General features: G+C 44.3%; 1 protein-coding gene and 1 long non-coding RNA gene across 5 annotated transcripts in view; one reads left to right on the forward strand and one right to left on the reverse strand.

The window, feature by feature from the left end:
* Window positions 1-5,853, reverse strand: part of Kcnj6 (potassium inwardly rectifying channel subfamily J member 6) — a 251,331-nt gene extending 245,478 nt beyond the window's left edge. For all 4 annotated transcript variants that reach the window (XM_004842378.3, XM_087212257.1, XM_087212262.1 and 1 more), the window contains exon 1: window positions 5,279-5,853. The gene's annotated coding sequence lies outside the window, so the exon portion shown is untranslated. The remainder of the gene's footprint in view (window positions 1-5,278) is intronic.
* Window positions 5,854-5,915: 62 nt separating this feature from the next.
* Window positions 5,916-17,181, forward strand: LOC110348662 (uncharacterized). Its single transcript, XR_002394096.2, has 3 exons — window positions 5,916-6,069; window positions 7,391-7,831; window positions 15,550-17,181. It is a non-coding gene; the product is annotated as an uncharacterized LOC110348662 (long non-coding RNA).
* The last annotated feature ends 231 nt before the right edge of the window (window positions 17,182-17,412 follow it).

The following is a 17,412-nucleotide window of genomic DNA, read 5'->3' on the forward strand; positions in this document are numbered from 1 at the left end:
CAGTTCTCTTCTTGGATAGGGAAAAGTGGATGCCTACAAGTTTAAAGAGGAAACTGCCCCAACACCAAGATTTAAACTTCACGTATGGATTTATTTTTCACATTGCACATAATACATTCAGATTGTCTCCTGTAACAGTGGTTGGCAAGTGCAGACGCAGTTGCTGGTTCCTTTCTTTACAATTTCAAACTGGAAGCCACCATCTCCGGGGCTGGGAATAGACTGGTTTGGAATGTTAGCCAAAATCTGTTCACTAACACCGCCACCTGGTTCTAAGCAAAGTCATGGAGAGATGTCAAAGACGAAAGCAAAGGGGTTAAGGGACTTAATGCGACTTGGGGACATCTATACAGAAATGAATTAAATAACCATTTGGTTAAAATTTAGGATAACTCCACATACTGCAATTAGGAAAGTAGCTTGATGATCTTTATGTTCTAGACCAATAGAGATTTGAATGTCCATTTGAACCTTTGGCCATTGAAACTGTGAATGCTCCAAATCATTCTCTGAGGTTTTGTTTAAGTAACTGTTCAACTCAGTATAAACAAACAAACAAACACTACTGCTTAAGATATGGCTAGATCAAAACTACAGCTTAGGGATGATACTTTTTTTTTTTTAGTTCTTTTATTCGTACATTTTAGGTATATAATTCGTTTACATTTATCATTGGGTGTTTGTACCTGTACATGATGTATCTTGGTTCTTATTTTTTTCCCCATTACCTGTGCGCCCTTCACCCCCTCCACCCTTCGCTATTTACCTAGATTTCATTTCCATTTTTTTTCTTTTCTCATAATTTTTCCTTTCCCCTTCCCCTCCCTTCACTCCTGTGTCTTTGCATATTGAGGCCATACTCTTAAGTGAAATAAGTAGGACACACATGTGTAAATACCGAATAGTTTCTCTAGTGTGAGAAATTGATAGTGTAAACAAGGATACTATTTAAAAAAGATGATTCTGTCCTTTATTTGAGGCAAATAATTTTGCTATTAACTAAGGCTATCAACACGATGTTAAGTATATGTATATTCTACTCCATAGTCAGAGGAAATTTAGAATATCATTAGACTATTAACTGCAATTATGATGCTCTCTTCTCTGGATAGGGCCTTAATTATTTCTAGAAATAATAATTTATGATTATTCGAAATAGGTTTTTATCCCAAGTGACTCCATGCTATTTTTCTCTATCTCCAAACACTTTAACTGCAACTAAAATGGGGTCCCTGATACAGCAAAAGTGTTCAGATAAATTTTCAATTTAACTAACAATTCTGCTTTTATTGCTAGGTTTATTTAATTTAATAATCTCATAAAACTCTTGAGTGAATCAATTCTTTCTTGGTATTTAAGGGGTGATTAGTATAAAGAAACCACTGATGTTATTTCAAGAAGTTATAAATCCAAATTCTTTAAATTCAAGCATCCCAATTCCATCAAGCTTGAAGTTTAATACAATGAATTTTAAAAATGTAGTTTGAAAGTATCGCCATTTCAGAGATGATAAAAAGTAACTGCACTGCCTTTTCTCCAAGTTTCCTTCCTTCTTCTGACGTCCCTGGTCTTCCAAATCTACATGTTATTTGCATATCATTTGATTAATAAAGACTTAGCTAAAGGGAAAGAGTTCTACTTTGCCTGCCAGCCTTTAAGTAAAGAGAGTTTGTCTTGTTTCCCTGAAGGTTCACACAAACAAACATTGCACCCTTGAAGGCAGAAACATTTTATACCTGTGAAAATCATTGAATATGTGTAAGAGTTCCTGAAGGTATATTCACTTGTTTTTACTTTCCAGTGAATTTTCTGTTGCCAGTTACATAGCCATTTTCATATTTTGTAAAAATTCTATAGAGATACTTTATCAGAGGATAGAGGGGATTATGATAGTGAATTAAAGTATGTTCCTATCTTGAAGGAAACTGTTAGTCCTATATATCAAATAAAGACTTGAGTCACACAAACAAATTTACTATTTACTGATGTTTCAGAAATACCAAGGTGAGGCATCAAAATAATTCTTTAAAAATTGCAGAATGGAATCAAGCACACAGGGGTGAATTTTACTATGTTGTTCACCTTGACATATTTATTTGAAATGGGTAAATCCAATTATTTTGGAGTGTGCTATTGACTGCATAGGGATATAATGACACTTTGTTTATGAAGTAGACACCTAGGAAGAAAGCAAGTCATAGTTTGGTAAATTAGCACTGAGATCAGGAGCATGGAATCTACCGGAGCTGAAAGTTATTGATTGAGCCATTTTCTTAATTTACTTACATGAAGATGGAGTATACCAGAGAGGCTGAGCAATTTCTTATACTTAGTTTATTTACACTCCTCTCCCTTTTAAATTTCATGATAGACATTCAACTTTAGAATTCACAACTGCATTTTTTATTTACCTAACAGCCTCTGGTCTTGGGTGGCTTTATCTCCATAGTGAATCTTTCCTTCTCTTCTGCTGACAATGTCAGATGGAACCAAGCCAAGGTTCAGCTGCTTGTTCACATCCTAGCGATACTCTCTCTATGCATCGCTTCTTCGATTTCAGATAACAACTCTTTGGTAGACTAAATCATGGATAAACTTGTCAACATCCATCAGGAAACAAAGTTCAAGAAACAGTGTACTATCTCATCTTTTTCCCTAGGTTTGAGATAAATTGGTCTGCTTTCCCTAGCTACTGATCATTAAAAAAAGACTGAAAGGCATAAACACACTGCTTTAACCATATCCTGAGTATTCCGTGCACCATCTTTAGAAAAAAACAACAACATGCCTACAGTTGGAAAACACAGCAAAGAAAACTAGGGTATATTTTGTTTTGTTTTGCTTTGTTTTTTGGTACCGGAGATCGAACTTGGGACCTTGCGTTTGCAAGGCAGGCAGCAGAACCACTGAGCTAAATCCCCAGCGCTAGGGTATATTTTGTTTACCCTTATCAATAACAACCCCAAAGCAATTCAAGATCTTATGCACAAGTACCTCCTCAAAAGAGAAAAGCAGCCAGAGACATTGTAGAAGTTTTGTCAACATTTCCTAACAGTTGCAAAACCTTGACTGCCATGCAACTGCCCCTTCCAACACCTGGGAGCTGCTCTTCATGCTTTCTACTCAAAAGGTGGTTTCCACTATCCTGGATTCTCCACCAACATCAGTGGCAGCTACTACCAAAGGTGGAGAACGTTCTGCTAAGGTGAAAGCAGAACGACTCCAAGGACTTGCCTGCTCTTCCCCGTATGAACGTCCAGATGAACCAAGTCCTCTCGCTCTGCACAGCCTCTTTGTCGTTTGCACTAAGAGAAATGACTCCTCTCAGTTGCCTATGCAACCTTGGAAGTGCAGCCACCAGGCTCAGGCGCTGGCATGAAGCTCCGATCCCTGGCTCTCACCTCTTTTACACACCCTCTCCTCTTTCAGAGCTCACCAACTCTGTGAAGAAGCCTGCGAGTCAGGACTAAGAGTAAACCGCTTTTCTGCCCTCTTGGATCCGAGGCCCCTGAGGCGGGACCGGGGTGTTGGTGTCTCGCTGACCACAGTGCTGCCACAGCAGCTTTTTGCATGTATGCCTAATGAACGTTAAAGAGAGGAGGACCACCGCTGATCGTGTGTGTGTGTGTGTGTGTGTGTGTGCGCGCGCGAGCGTTCTCTTTTTCCATGGCATTGATAGTTATTCTATTGCACCGCCATGCATGGAATGGATGATTAGCAAGCTCCGGAGCGTCACGTGAATCAGTCCGTAATTCTGGATAATCTGATATCCAGATTCAGCACGGGCAAGGAAGGAATCCTTGGGTTCTAGAAAACGAGGGGCTCCCTACCGCGGAGGAATCCTCAGTCCTGCTCCCTGGGGCTGCAGACCCGCCGGCTGACGGGCGCCGGTGCGCTGGCCACGGTGCTGAACCCGCACCATCTCGAGGGCCCCAGGGAAACTTTGGCCAAGGCGCAGGGCGAGCTGGCCAGGTCTAGGCGCCCTCTCGCGAATCGCCACCGGGGAGTTGGGGACCCTCCAAAAGGCACGCAGCTGAATTATTTCTGTACCTAGAGCCAGGAAAGTTTTGTCCAGCATTTTTTTCCTCTCCGTAATTGGAGCTGGTGTCTCCCCTCCCACCTGGGTCGCCATGGAGACTGGAGCTCTTTCTCCAGGCAAAATAGGGGAAGCTTAGTTAGCTCGGCTCTGACTGTACAGCAAGTCGCCTTTTCTCTCTGAGCGGTTCCTGAGCACCCCCTTCTCCGACTTGCGGCAAAGAAAGGCAGGCAGGGAACCGCGCTAGCAGGGCTGAGGGCGTGCGGCTCTCCAGAACACTCAGACCAGGGCCACTTTAAAGACAAACGGAATGAACTCCCAAACGCTGGACGTTCCCCTCTCCCCCTTCCACTTTTGGGAGTGGAGGCGGGATTCTTTGGAAAATTCTGGTATTTGCCTTCTTCGCTAACCTCACACCATTTCTGTGGCTGCTTCTGTTAAGATATGTTCCCCTACGAGTCCATATTGAGCCTACTGCCCGAGCTATACCTGTGGATCCACCCAGGCTTTATTGGGTTTGGGGACTACTAAGGCTATTGCAGTTAAAAACGAATCCAAGTTTAATGTCTTGATGCAAATGAAAATGCACCCAGGAGGAATCTAAGTCAGCAGATTCGTCCCCTGCCCCCAAGCAACAAAATCTTATTTTATCAGAAAGGCGTTTTTCTTTCCGATCACAACATAATCCCGTTGACTTGGGAGGGCTTCCTGGTCGCTGTCTTGGTCATCGCATCCATCCTATCACGTCTCTGGCGGAGGACAGTTCGGAGGACTTTCCCCTTTCCCCCATCGTCTCATTTCGCACTTTTCCCGTTTTCCTGCCTCCTGTCCCCTCTCCGCGCCTCTTCACGCAGACAGAACCAGGCTCCAGCTTTCGGGAGGACAATGGGCTTCTCCCAGCTGTGAAGTCTACACCCCAAGCCGCCCCTGCCAGTCCGTCAGCGCGGTCCGTCTCGGCCAGCGGGTGCCGAGATGGTGCCGGGGCCCGGGGTGCAGACCTCTCCTCCACCCGCATCCCACCCGGGCGAGTTTTCAGCTGCTCATGAAAAACCGGCGAAACAGATTTCCCTCCCGTTATGTAACCGGCGTCTCCCTCGCCTTTGGGTGACTTGGGCATCGCGCTCCCCCTCGGAGCGGAGGCGCACGCAGGGATCCGGGGCCGGGGCCCGAGGGCACCCCACCGCTCGCCCAGACGATGCCGCGCCTCGCCTCGGCTTCAGCAACTCCGCGCGCGCCTCTTACCTGGCTTCGGACAGGGTGGGCTCACTCAATCATGGTCTCCCCTCTTGGAGCGCAGCGAGATTTGATAACGCACCGCACGGTGGATGGCGAGCGCAGGCGATGCAGAACAGAAGGAAAAGCAAAGCTGGAAGCAGACGCTCACATTTCGCAGCGGTCCCGGAGGCTGTTAGGAGACTCCATTCTCCTCGCCGTCCGCGCAGCTGCGGCCCCGGCTCGCAGGTCCCCGCGGACGCCAACCCTCCGCCCGCCCAAGCTCGCCAGCCAGGTGCGGCCGGCTCGGGACTGGCTCCGAGCGGCCGAGCGCGCACCTGGGTCTGGGCGCCCGGGCCACGGGGGCGCGGAGGGGCGCGCGTCCGGGCAGGGACGGGGGCGGACGGGTGAGTGGCAGGGAGCGGGGAAAGGCGAGAGGCAGGAAAAAAATCCTTGGTTAGGGAAAAAGTGGTGGACCACGCAGGGAGACGTCATGAAATCCGCCGATTCAAGGAACGCTGCTCAATTCCGGCCGACTGGCGAGCCGCGCCGGAGGCGCACGACGCGCCGACTCGGGGATAGAAGCAAGCGCAGCGCCGCGCTCTGGAGGGCGAGGGCGGTGCAGCCAGGGCCGGGAGGCGGGGCGGGGCGGGGCGGGGCGGGGCGGGGCGGAGCAGCCCGGGCCGCCGCTCGCCGCCCACCCTTGCCCTCAGCCTAGCGCCCCGTGGACCCTCCACCCCAAATCGAAGCTGGACACCCGGGGCGGGGGCTGGAGGACCTTTGGAGCTTAGCACCCCAACCCCCACGTTTCACCCGTGTCCGTAAGTTCTTCCTGCAGAGCTCGGGGATCAGATTTGGCTACGGGTTGCAGAAACGCAGTCCTTTTGGGGAGATCAGAGTAAGGGGGGGGTCACTGTCTTCCGCCGCCCTGCGGACCCCGCAGCGTGACCCAGTCTGCTGGGAGCCTTCCGCAGCTGGGCCGTGGTCCGCTGCTGCATCACGCCCACTCCGGTGACCCTTTAGGGGCATCGGAGACAAAGGACGTGACTCTACCCAGCGGAATCCCGGTCGCCCGCAGAATTCGGAACAAATCTAGACAGCAGTCTGCTCCTGGCTTTAACGTGCCTTGTGTTGTTATTCCTAGGGGCACCTCGGAGTGCTTCTCTCTGCACCTCCTGTTTTCCTTAGGGTCGTTGCAGACAGCAGTTCTCCTTTCCAAAGCCTCTGGGCAACTTCCTTCCGGCTTTTCACAACCCTCTCTTTTATGCCGTCTTTTCCCTGTGGAGAAACGGCTTGAGGAGCAGATTATAAGGGTGACAGATACCATCGGTGAATAACTTTGTAACGGCCCTTTCACTAGCCGGGTGCTCTGTGTCACTTGGTAAAGCGGCTTTCCTCCCACAAGGACCTCCGGCTGACCGTATCTAAAGAAGGGGCTCATCGAAACCTCTTATTGCCAAGACTTTTTTATTCCACATCTCTACATTATATGACAGAAATTCAGCCCTTTGATGCTGTCTGCTCTCTAAAAATGACTCTGATGCCGGCAGGTGTTTGCCCGATTTGTAGCATCGGTTACCAGACGAGTCGCTCCTAACACAGCCTTCCAGCTTGTATTTGCTGCTGATTTTCCCTGAGGGGCTATAATCTCACTTGCTCTTCTGAGTCACACACCCCCTATACAGAAGATATTAATATTGTAATAGGTGATTTTCATGCTCCATAGAGTCTGCTGGGTCAGAGATAGATATAAGGAAGAACTAGCTGGACTAAACAGTCCCTCGGACAGTGGTGGAGAACCTACGGCACGCGTGTTGTTTTTCTTTTAAGACAAAAGATGTTAATGTATGAGTTGTTTTTCTAAATTCAAATCTGAGCATTCGGGTTTAATTGCAGCGTTGGCATTTTGCGGTAAGTGAGTTTGGGGTGGGGTGGCCGTTTGGGTGCTCCGTCTCTAAAAGGTTCAACATCCCTGCCCTAGGGGCGTGGAGTAAGGATACAGGAGGGGAGATTGTGCGGGAACAGCCCTGGAGCACTGAAAGGCAATTCACTTTGACTGCATTTGTCTCACCGGCGTCCTGTTTAATCTTCGAGCTGCTGTAATCATGCCTGTTCATTTTGTTTATGTATCTGTTTTACCAGCAGAGGGGTTTCACAAAGTCTGTTTCTTGCAAGACATCGTGCTAAACAAGAAAGCCAAGAGATGACGGTGGCCTGTCTGTCTTGTCAAAGCCAGGAGAAGCTCCTGAACCTGCAGCAGTTGCCTGGGTGGTGGGCGCCGCTGCTCTGCAAGACCAGTGTGCAGCCACTGTTGATTGAGTTGAGTCACCAAGCACAGCATGGGATTTGATTAGGGCCGGAGACCACAGCAGTTGGCTTCACTGGATCCCTTTATCCCCGAAAGCTCAGTCAGTGGTCTGCATGAGTGTAACTAAAAGAAATCTATCTGTGACAGCTTCTAAAAATCAGACAAGTTCTGCTTCAGAGACACAGATTGCTACCCCTCTGAGCACTCAAGCTCCTCCTGCATGTTATGTGTGCTGTGTCTGGAATCGCACTTGCCTACGAGTTTAATGGTTTTAGGTGAGAGCGAAGCTGGGAACAGGACTGGGGTGGGGGTGGGGTGCTTTCTGGGTAGACCAGGACTCCAAAGCTGACACAGAGGGTGGCTTTCAGGATTGGTGGATTTTTTGATAAAGATGAGGCTGCTTCCTTTTCCACGTATCCAACTGTAGGGAAGGGTTACTAGCTAGTGAAATTGACAAGCTGAATTATCTCAATGAGGCATCACATCATTTGTTTTGTGCGATCTCATTTTCCTTCACCATTGATTGTGGGAATTTCCAGGTTTCCTGACCCAGGCACAGATGTGGCCTTGCCCTGACTTGGGCCTCCTGGACCTGCATGGGTGGAGGCTTCTGGCCTCTGGACCAAGGTTTGTTGTTGATTTAAGACCTTGGGCTGGTTTGGAGACCTGGTTCTGCTTCCCTTTCCTTTCCTCACCCATCTTTCCCCAGAAGAAAACCAACACACAATACCAACATCTTTAAAGTTCAAAGATGGGTGTATACATTTTTTTAAATGACAGGCTAAAAATAAACCCTGAATCTTAAGGAGTTTCAAGAAAGAAATCTCAAAATTATTCTATTCTGCAGTTCAGTTCTACTGAATGGATTTCATTTTTTGTATTTCCTTTTTTTGGATTCTGCTTATAAATTTGGAGAGCATTCTTAAGAAATATTTCAGGTTTGAAAGGTTAAAAACTTTTGCTAAAAAGGGAGTTTCAGAAGGTTTTAGCTTTATAACATGCTGGGTCCTATAGGGCCTTTATTCCCAATTATTCAGTTATTACTTTCATTTTCCTTTGAGGCACTTTCATCTGCTATCCATTTTCCTTATTTTGGAACTATACTTATGATTCTACCTGATTTTTAATTTGAAATACTTATCAACAGCTTTAGGTTATGTATTTCTAATTTAATTCCATGACGATAAATGAGGGCAGTCCACTTGGTTCTTTCTCATAATGATATTTTTTAGCACACTGTTAAGCAAGTATATCCTTTGTAATCACTCTCTTCTTTCAAAAATTCACTAATGCACAATATTAAAAAAGTAATAGATTTAAATAGATTTCAGAAGACCACCAGGAGGTGATGATTACAAACAATTGCATAAAGGAAATATAGTTAATTTTCCTGTACCTGTTCAGAGAAGTAATTTTAATTAACATGGTACCTGCACAAAAGAAACACTCAAGGCCAAAATAAGCAAATAGCATTGTAAGATGCTCTTTCTGTGGTTAATCATCGGCTAAAATGCCTAGATTTTTTTTTTTACTGACAGTCTTAGCAATGAGACTCTGAGTTGGAGAGAAAGAGATGAAGGTCCCCCTTTCATGTGCTGTTGCAATGGTCCGTGAGCCACCTCTGTAGTCACACTGGACATCAAGCCTTCACCCACAGATGGATCTTGTTTGCTTTCAGGAGTGGTGACTCTTGCATAGCACCCCAAGCTCCCACTGCTCCACTTTCCCTCTTCCAGGTGCACTGGGGTCCACTCCCAAATTCCAATCCTCCCTGAGTGATCAAAACCCAGATTCAGCTACTTAGGCAGTCCCAGCTCCCAAAAGACACATCAAGCAGTAGGTTTAGAAAGAAGTTCCCTGCTTTATCATTTTATCTATAAACACTGTTGCAGATGGAGTTTTTCGGGAAGCAGACTCTTAAGTTGGAGTTTAGTGCACTGGATATTTACTAGGGACATTTCTAAGTGAAATAATGTCCATGGGATCAACATCTATGGAAGGAAGGGGGAAAGATGTAGAAACTGGTCCTCCACCTTGGCTGATCCCCCAGAGAGCTCTGAAGCTAAGGTACCCCATTAGCATTGTCCTCCCTTGGGCTCAAACGGCCTCTGCCAGCTGGGTCATTGGACATGGGTCAGCCTGGCAAGGGCATGGCTTTGGGCCAGGTGGCTCTCTGCACCTGACAGCCAAATGCTATTTATAGCCATCTTCCAGGAGCAAGGCCAACCAGACCATCTTTGAAGTGCTATCTGGAACATCTCCTTGTCCCCTACAAGTGACTATGACAGCAACATTACTTATTGCACAGGATTATTGTGACTACTATGTGACATAACTGCAAAGCAGGTTCCCTGGGCATTGGTTATTGTTTCAGCCCACTGCATCCTGAACTGCGCTTTTACCTACTTCCTGAGTCCAGTGAGGTAGAACACTACCATGTACCAGATGTTATGAGAACTGGGCTTAGTACTTACAGACAGGCAGGGAGAGGATTTAGGGTGAACTCTTCACTCAAGGTCCAGGGGAGCTGCCCAGGGTGGACAAAATCGTGACTCCGTGTGCCCTACTTGTACCACAGCTGAGGTAGGTCAGAGAGTAGCCTGCCTTGGGTATAAATCCCACCAGAACAAGGTTTCTATGGAAAAGCATTAAAGAAAATCCTAATTCCAAGGCCACCAGGAGAGCCCAAGCTCTTCTGTCTAGTTCCTCTTTATTTCGGGGTGTTGCACTTACAGCAGAGTCTATAGCTATTCTTTGGAAGTACCAGTGAGAAAGGATGGTGATCCTGGCTGATCAAGGCCACTCAGAACTATCCTGCAATGAGCCATATAAGCAATGTAGCACAGGGTCTGGTATACAGTAGCTGCTACTTCTTAATAAATGATTCTTGTCACCTTTCTGATGAGCAAGACTGAAGATTGTATGTTTTTGAAGAGTTCAAAATTTGTATCCACCTAGTTTAAAGTCCACTGAGACCTCAATCCAATTTCACATCTCTCTTTCCAACTCCCAGTAAAATTCTGATAATGCTTCTTATGGTTTCTGATGAGTTAACAAGCCCATCCCTGAATCAATTACTACAGCCAGAGGGATGGATATGGTCTTTTAGAACCTAACGTCTATTTACACCCATTTCCGGTACTCTGCCTCAGGAGCATAGCACATTAATTACTGTTCAGAATAGGAATCAAGATAAGACTGGAGGAGCAGAAGTCCAAACGTCCTCATGGTACCACTCTCCAAAATAGAAGGAACCCGAGTCTTGATCAACTACTGCTCTTTCAATCTTGAAGAGTAATGAGAGTGAACAGTAATGTTCAAGAATGTTATATAACCCTCTGAGGCACAAGGAAGTTTCATTATCTCTATTTTTGTTGAAAACAGATAGAGGTAGGAATTATCTTTTTCTAAGCTCATAGGAGACTTTGGCCATCATAGGTGATAGGGTCACTTCCTCCTGTTATGGTACCACTCAGTGATTTGTTTAGGTAGCTCTTTCCTCTGATTTTCTCTTGATTTTTGAACTAAAGTGGAAGATATGAGATATAGAATCAGTAAAATTTCCAAAGGGTCCTCAAGGACCACGAGCATCTCAGCTTGGATGGAATTGTGATGCTGCAGCTTATCACTGGGATCCATGAAACTGATTGCTGTGGTGAACAAAGAATGGATCTCATCAGGGACCTCAAATCTCTCAGTTGTTGTCACTGCTTGAATTTGTTGGCTGACCCAGGACCCAAGAGCAAGAAAGAGAACATTGGTAAAAAGACAATACTAAATTGATAGAACCACAGGCTGTAGGACTGGGAGTCACTTGAGAGAGGATTATGTCCATTTTCAACCTCTATTTTTGGTTTCTGATCCCCAGTCAGGACCCCTAGGCTACCTTTACATCCTAACCATGTTGATTTGTTTCTATTTCCTTCACTTTCAGATTCTTGGATAGTCTGTCTCTTACTGACCAGGGCCAAACCATCACCATTTACTTTCAGATCTTTAGCTTATTTCTTACCTTTGATCTGCTCCTCAAATCTGTAGGTCCTCAATTTTGGTCCCTATTTACTTGTTACTTTTCCTTGCTGCTCTCTTCAGTCTACCTTTCCTTCCATGTTGTGCAGGTAATTAAAAGCATCACCCAAACACCTGCCCGTGGGGTGGCTTCCCTTCTCCACCAACTTTTCTGAGTAGCTGTCTTCTTCTGTCTGGAATAAACAAACTAGGCCCTTTGTTTTTTCCATTTGGTCCTAAGAGATTCACTGTTAAACCATATTGTGTGTGTTGATGAGAAAGAAGCAAAGTGATGGGATCAGTGACATGGAGATCCACTCTGTTTGGACCCCAGGTCCCATGTAGCCTTGCTAGATTGCTTTGCTAATGCCCTACGAATTGTACTTCCAGGTGTCCATGCCCCTGGGTCATTGGCTCTCACAGTGGCTCTGTGCAGTGGGGCACATCCAGTTGGCCAATGGAGCATTATCACAAATGACAAATGCTAATGCACTGGGGCTAGCCCTCTCCAAATGCTATCCCCTGAGGCTGTGTGTGAAGAAATTTGGTCTGGTCTCCTTGAGAATGAAAGACCACAGGGAGAGAGAGGCCCAGCCCTCTCTACTGACCCAGCAAGCCCAATTTCCAGCTGACCCCCCATCAGGATGCAGCTAAGGGAGGCACGGAAAATCATCCAGCAGAATCAACAGAATCAGAATATTTTTGCTTGACTTTTAAGCCTCTATGTTTTAGGGTGGTTTATTATTAGATCCAGATAACTGAAACAAAAATCAATACCTAGAAGTGTGGGAGGGGAGCAGCAATGAAAACCTAATGCTTTGAGGCACTGTCTTTGAGACCCGGTAGAAGGTAAAAGAAGTAAAATTGCTAGTGGAAGAGGAAAAGATCACCACCTGTGTTCAACAGTAGCTAAATAATTTGCAAATTTGTCACCTGAAATAACCGAGTACATAGAAAATACACCTGAACTTGTGAATCTGGCTAAGGAGATTTCGGGTAGGATGTTCAAAGTGCCCAGTGGCTTCTTTAGCTGCATATCATCAGGAATTGGAAGAGAGAAAATGGCCCTGCCTGTAAGCGGAACTTGAAGGATGTAAAAAAGACATAGAACCCGCTGGCTAGATCACAGGAGTTTCCCATCCCTAATGTGTTTATGGAAGAAAGAGTCTCAGGTGCAAGACAAGAATCAAATGAAGGATGTGGTTTTGAGACCCCTGAAAGGCTTCAGCTAGTGCCTGATCACTCCTAGTTAGACAGAAGGGCTTTTGAGAATCTTAAGGGCATTGTCTCTCAGACGTTCTATGGGAAAAAGAAATCATGATTTCAGCTTGAGGCACAGGGTGAATCACAATCATTATTTTTAAAAGGAGTTTGCTAACTTGAACTAAAAGAGACAGAGTCAATCCAAATGCAAAGATGCCCTGGATCCCCTGTGTTTCTGTAGGCAGAACTTGTCTTACAGAAAGGAAAGCCATGAAGACTTGAACCTTATCCATGGAACATTTTCTGCTCTCAGAACTGATGTGTGTCTGGGTATATTTCAGAATTACTATGGAGCAATGACTGCTGTGTGCTGTGTACGTCTCGTTATTTTTTTAAAGACTGAGAATATTGACTGTGATGATCTCGTTCTTAGCACTGTATAATGGGTGGTGTGGGGGCAGATAACTTGAGTTTTAGCTCATGGCTTTCTAGATTAAGAGTTGTTGGTCTCACGGAGCCCTGTCCACTTCTGAGTAAAGATAGAGGGACCGTGAGTTTCAAGGGTGATATCATGATTGGGTGAGATTCAGGAAGGGCATGAATGTATTTCGCATATGCAAAGCTGATGAGTCATTGGAAAATATGGAGACTCTGGAAGCCTGAGCAGAAGGATTTTCCTGTGAAGTTGTAAGTGTGAGTCAATGGAGAAGAGGTGAGTGTTACATGGTGGTCTTGGCCATTGGACTGGCTTAGGCAGATTTCTCATTCACTGCAGATATGACTGGACCCCTTTTATCTGTACACTTGATATTGTGCTAGTGACCCCTCAGCAAGACAGACCACACCCTTGTGAGCCCAGATAAACCCAGCAGAAGATCGAAATGGTGGATAACAGATACAATGCCGTTTCCATTTTCTAATGAAATGCCACCATGAATGTTCAGTGTTGGATGGCTCTGTGGGTCAGACAACACCTAGTGAATGTAGAATGGTTTGAGTTTCATGCCACTTGATGATTCATTGTGGGACAGTCTATATTTTGCAGAGCCCTGAATCAGGCAAGAGATTGCTTTTCCGGTGGAAAATTGGTGTTAGCAGAAAAGAACATGGCTTAATTCCCAAAGCCCAAGTCTGTTCTGTGATTCTGCCACAGGGACTTGGCAGAGTCTTCATAAATTTCCCCTTGGAGATAGTGACATTTTAGGTTTCTTCCTCAAAGGATCTTTCCTCCTCCACTAAGGGGCTTTAGTAGGATGGACTAAGATGTGGGAACTGGAGAAAAGGCTATGAATCCCAAGAAGAAAGCAGAAGTTAGGATTGGGCTCCACCCCCATTAGGTTTTCTGATTTTATAGGCAGAGCAGTAATAATAGAAACACATCCATTTCATTCCCCAAGATTTCATGACCAATCAGGGCCCTTCAGATCAAAACATTATTAGCATTCTGCTCCTGAGGTTATTGTGGAATTGAAGTTCCAGTCTTGACTTCTAAAAGCATTGTCATTTCAGTGTAGGTTTGTAATTTAATTAATTAAATTTTGGACATTTTATTATTAGTGGATTGTGGGAAATCTAGACAACCTGGTTGTCTCAGTAGGAAAAGAAGAAATCCTGGCAGAATCAATCCTTAATTATGAAATAACTAATACAGTAAAAAAGAGAATTACAAATATCAGCAGACACTAGGTAATGAGTTCTATTATAGTAATATTGGAAACACTGAATGTTTGGGAAATGTCAGATTCATGCACCTGCAGAAGCAGCCAGATATTTGCTCATAACAGGGCAGTCTTCAAAAGCATGCATTGATGCTTAATTTATATATTTTTGGTTTGTTAGCTGTTATACCCGAGAACAGAGAGGAATGTGACGCACTCCCTACTTCTTTATATGACCACAGTTTTTTCACTGAGACACAGAATGGTGTTCAAACTACAGTCATCCCCTAATACGTTCAGATAAATGAATTTACTATAATAATTGAAATAATTTTGGAGCATATTCATTTTAAAGAAAGTGAGGAAGAAAAGCAACCTCACTCTTTTGGGCAACTGTTGATAAGGCAAATAAAATGTGATATAAATTGTTAGAGCTGAAGGGCCCAGCAGCCTTGGGCTCACATCATGGAATGATTTCTGCTCATTACTGACTTATGAAGGTCCGGAAACTAGGATTGAGTCCATTGTGTGATGTGCTTAGATGGTGCAGCCATTGACGACCTCAGACTCCAGACTGTCCCTGTCATGAAGACACTGATACATGCTGTCTAACTTTTGGAGGAAGCATAAAATGATCTTGCTATGTTTTTATTTCTCTTCTGATTTATTTTTTTCCCCTTTAGACACCGATTTCACAGCCAAGGCAATGTTATCTGATTTGAAACAGTGTTTGCCATAAATCAGTGAATTTATAGAAGTGGGGAATTCTGTATTGTCTTGCCTCTTTCTTGAAGTGAGCCAAATAATATACTTCCTTTACCTTTAATGGTAAATTATGAGAACAGCAAAGAACTTGGAGCTATTGTTTTGGCTGTTTAAATATTCATAGTGCTTTAGAAGGCAAAATATTCTTGGAGGATATTTTTTAAGCAGCTCTCTTTTCCAGGGAATGAAAAAATTACATAGTTTAAAAAAAACCCACGCCAATGTATAGGAAAATCTCCCACCTCCCTCAAGCAATTGACTTCAATCTATGAAGCAATATCTTCAGGTGGAATTTAAATGTTGTTATTATGCTCCATTTTAATCTAGAAATGGCCACACCATTTTCTTCCTTCCCACAGTGACTACAGAGAACAAAGACTCTTGGAGGTGAACTCGATCAAGTCATTCTCAGATGATCCTCTCATGAGGTCCCTTGTGCTCACAGAGGGGTGGCTGTATATGACAGATGTGCAGCCATTCTTATTCTGCAAAGACCCCCAGAGAAGCCCACGTAATGACTTCAGGAGACATTTCAAAGTGCTAAAGCTCTCTTCCTCTCCTTCCTTATGTGTAACTGGGAAGGTGTAACTCTATGTGTAATTTGAGAATTAGTGTTTGCTTCAGAGAAAGTTGTGTGTGTGTGTGTGTGTGTGTGTGTGTGTGCATACATATGTGGTACTGCCCCCATGGACTGATGTCAGCGATAGAAGATGGGTCTGGAGCCTTGGCACCATCATAATCCCATTCCAAGAGAGTCCCAAGTTGAGCTCTATCCTTGGGATAACCAATTTCCTTTCATTAAGCTACCTAACGAACCTTGAGGGTGAGGACCAGTATGAGCATCTGGCTAGTCTTGACCTTAAGGTTGACTCAAGTTCAAGAAATGCACTCAACAGGATGGGCAATCGATGGATGGGAACATTTTATGTACTTATTAAGTAATTCCCTCTTCATAGGGATACTATTCTCCAAGAGTTTAGAAGAAATGCATGACTGGAGAGTTAGACAAGAATTTTTGGAGTGAAGGACTCTTCTGTTGAGAACTTCCCACAACAGGGGTGTGATAGGCCAAGCTCAGGTCCTTCCTTGTGAATTCTAGGAAAAGTCGTGCCTGGGATTTTCTCCTCCCTTTCTCCTCATGTGTATGAAGGCAAGTCAATGAAGAAAGCATAGCCCTGTCAACAAATGGTCATGGAATAATTGAACATCTGTATGTTAAAAATAAAAGCCTTGATCTATATCTTGTACTACGTACAAAAATTAAATAAAAATGGGTTACATATTTAACAATAAAACCCACTTTACCCCAAGATGTAGTAATCCCATTACTATTGCTTACTCAGAGGATATGAGAACTTATGTTTATACAAGAATCTGTATTTGGAATTTTTTGAGCAACTTTATTTATAAAATCCCAAATTAGGAACAATCCAAATGTTCATCAATAGCGGATGAGACAACTCTTGTCATCTGTACCATAGAATACTAATTAGCCATGTAACAAAATCACCTGTGGTACGTGGACCACCAGGGATGAATCTCAAATGCATATGCCAAGCGAGAGGTACAAGTCTGGAATGGCTACATACTGTACAATTCCATTTATGTGGCACTCTCAGAAAAGGGGACTCCAGGGGACCAGGAAGGGGATCAGTGATTACCAAGGCCTGTGGACGGGAAAAGATTTATTATGAAGAGTTCCTTAGAAAGCCTGTGGAGTAGTGGAACAGTTCTATATTGATCTGGGCAGTGGTTACAGAATCAGTTGTGTCTTTCAAAACTCAGAGCTGCATGTAAAGGATTATTTTTAATTTATCTAAATTATAGCTCAGGAAATTTGACTTGAAATGAAGGCAAAATTAAGACATTTCCAAATAAAGAACATTGAAATAAATTATTCGTAACACACCTGTTCTACATTGCTAAAAGAAATCCCTCAGGCTGAATGAAAATTACACCAGATGGTAATTCAGATCTACAGGATGGAATAATAGGACTGGAAAGCACATGTATGCATGAGTCTATTTGTAAGATATATTACTGCAATATAGGGCTTATATGACATATATGTGCAATGTACGTGGACAGATAACGTGGGGGGTGGCTGAGAGGCTCAAAGTTTCTCTGTCTCATTTGGAATAAGTCAATATGAGCTTGAAGAAAATTAAAGTATGCTAAAGATGGATATTTTGATCAGGAGATCAACAACAGAAAGGAAGAAA

The sequence above is a fragment of the Heterocephalus glaber genome, unplaced genomic scaffold (genome assembly GCF_053883595.1).
Source record: "Heterocephalus glaber isolate CG9 unplaced genomic scaffold, H.glaber_assembly_v1.0 deba00000122, whole genome shotgun sequence".
Classification (NCBI taxonomy): Eukaryota; Metazoa; Chordata; class Mammalia; order Rodentia; family Bathyergidae; genus Heterocephalus; species Heterocephalus glaber.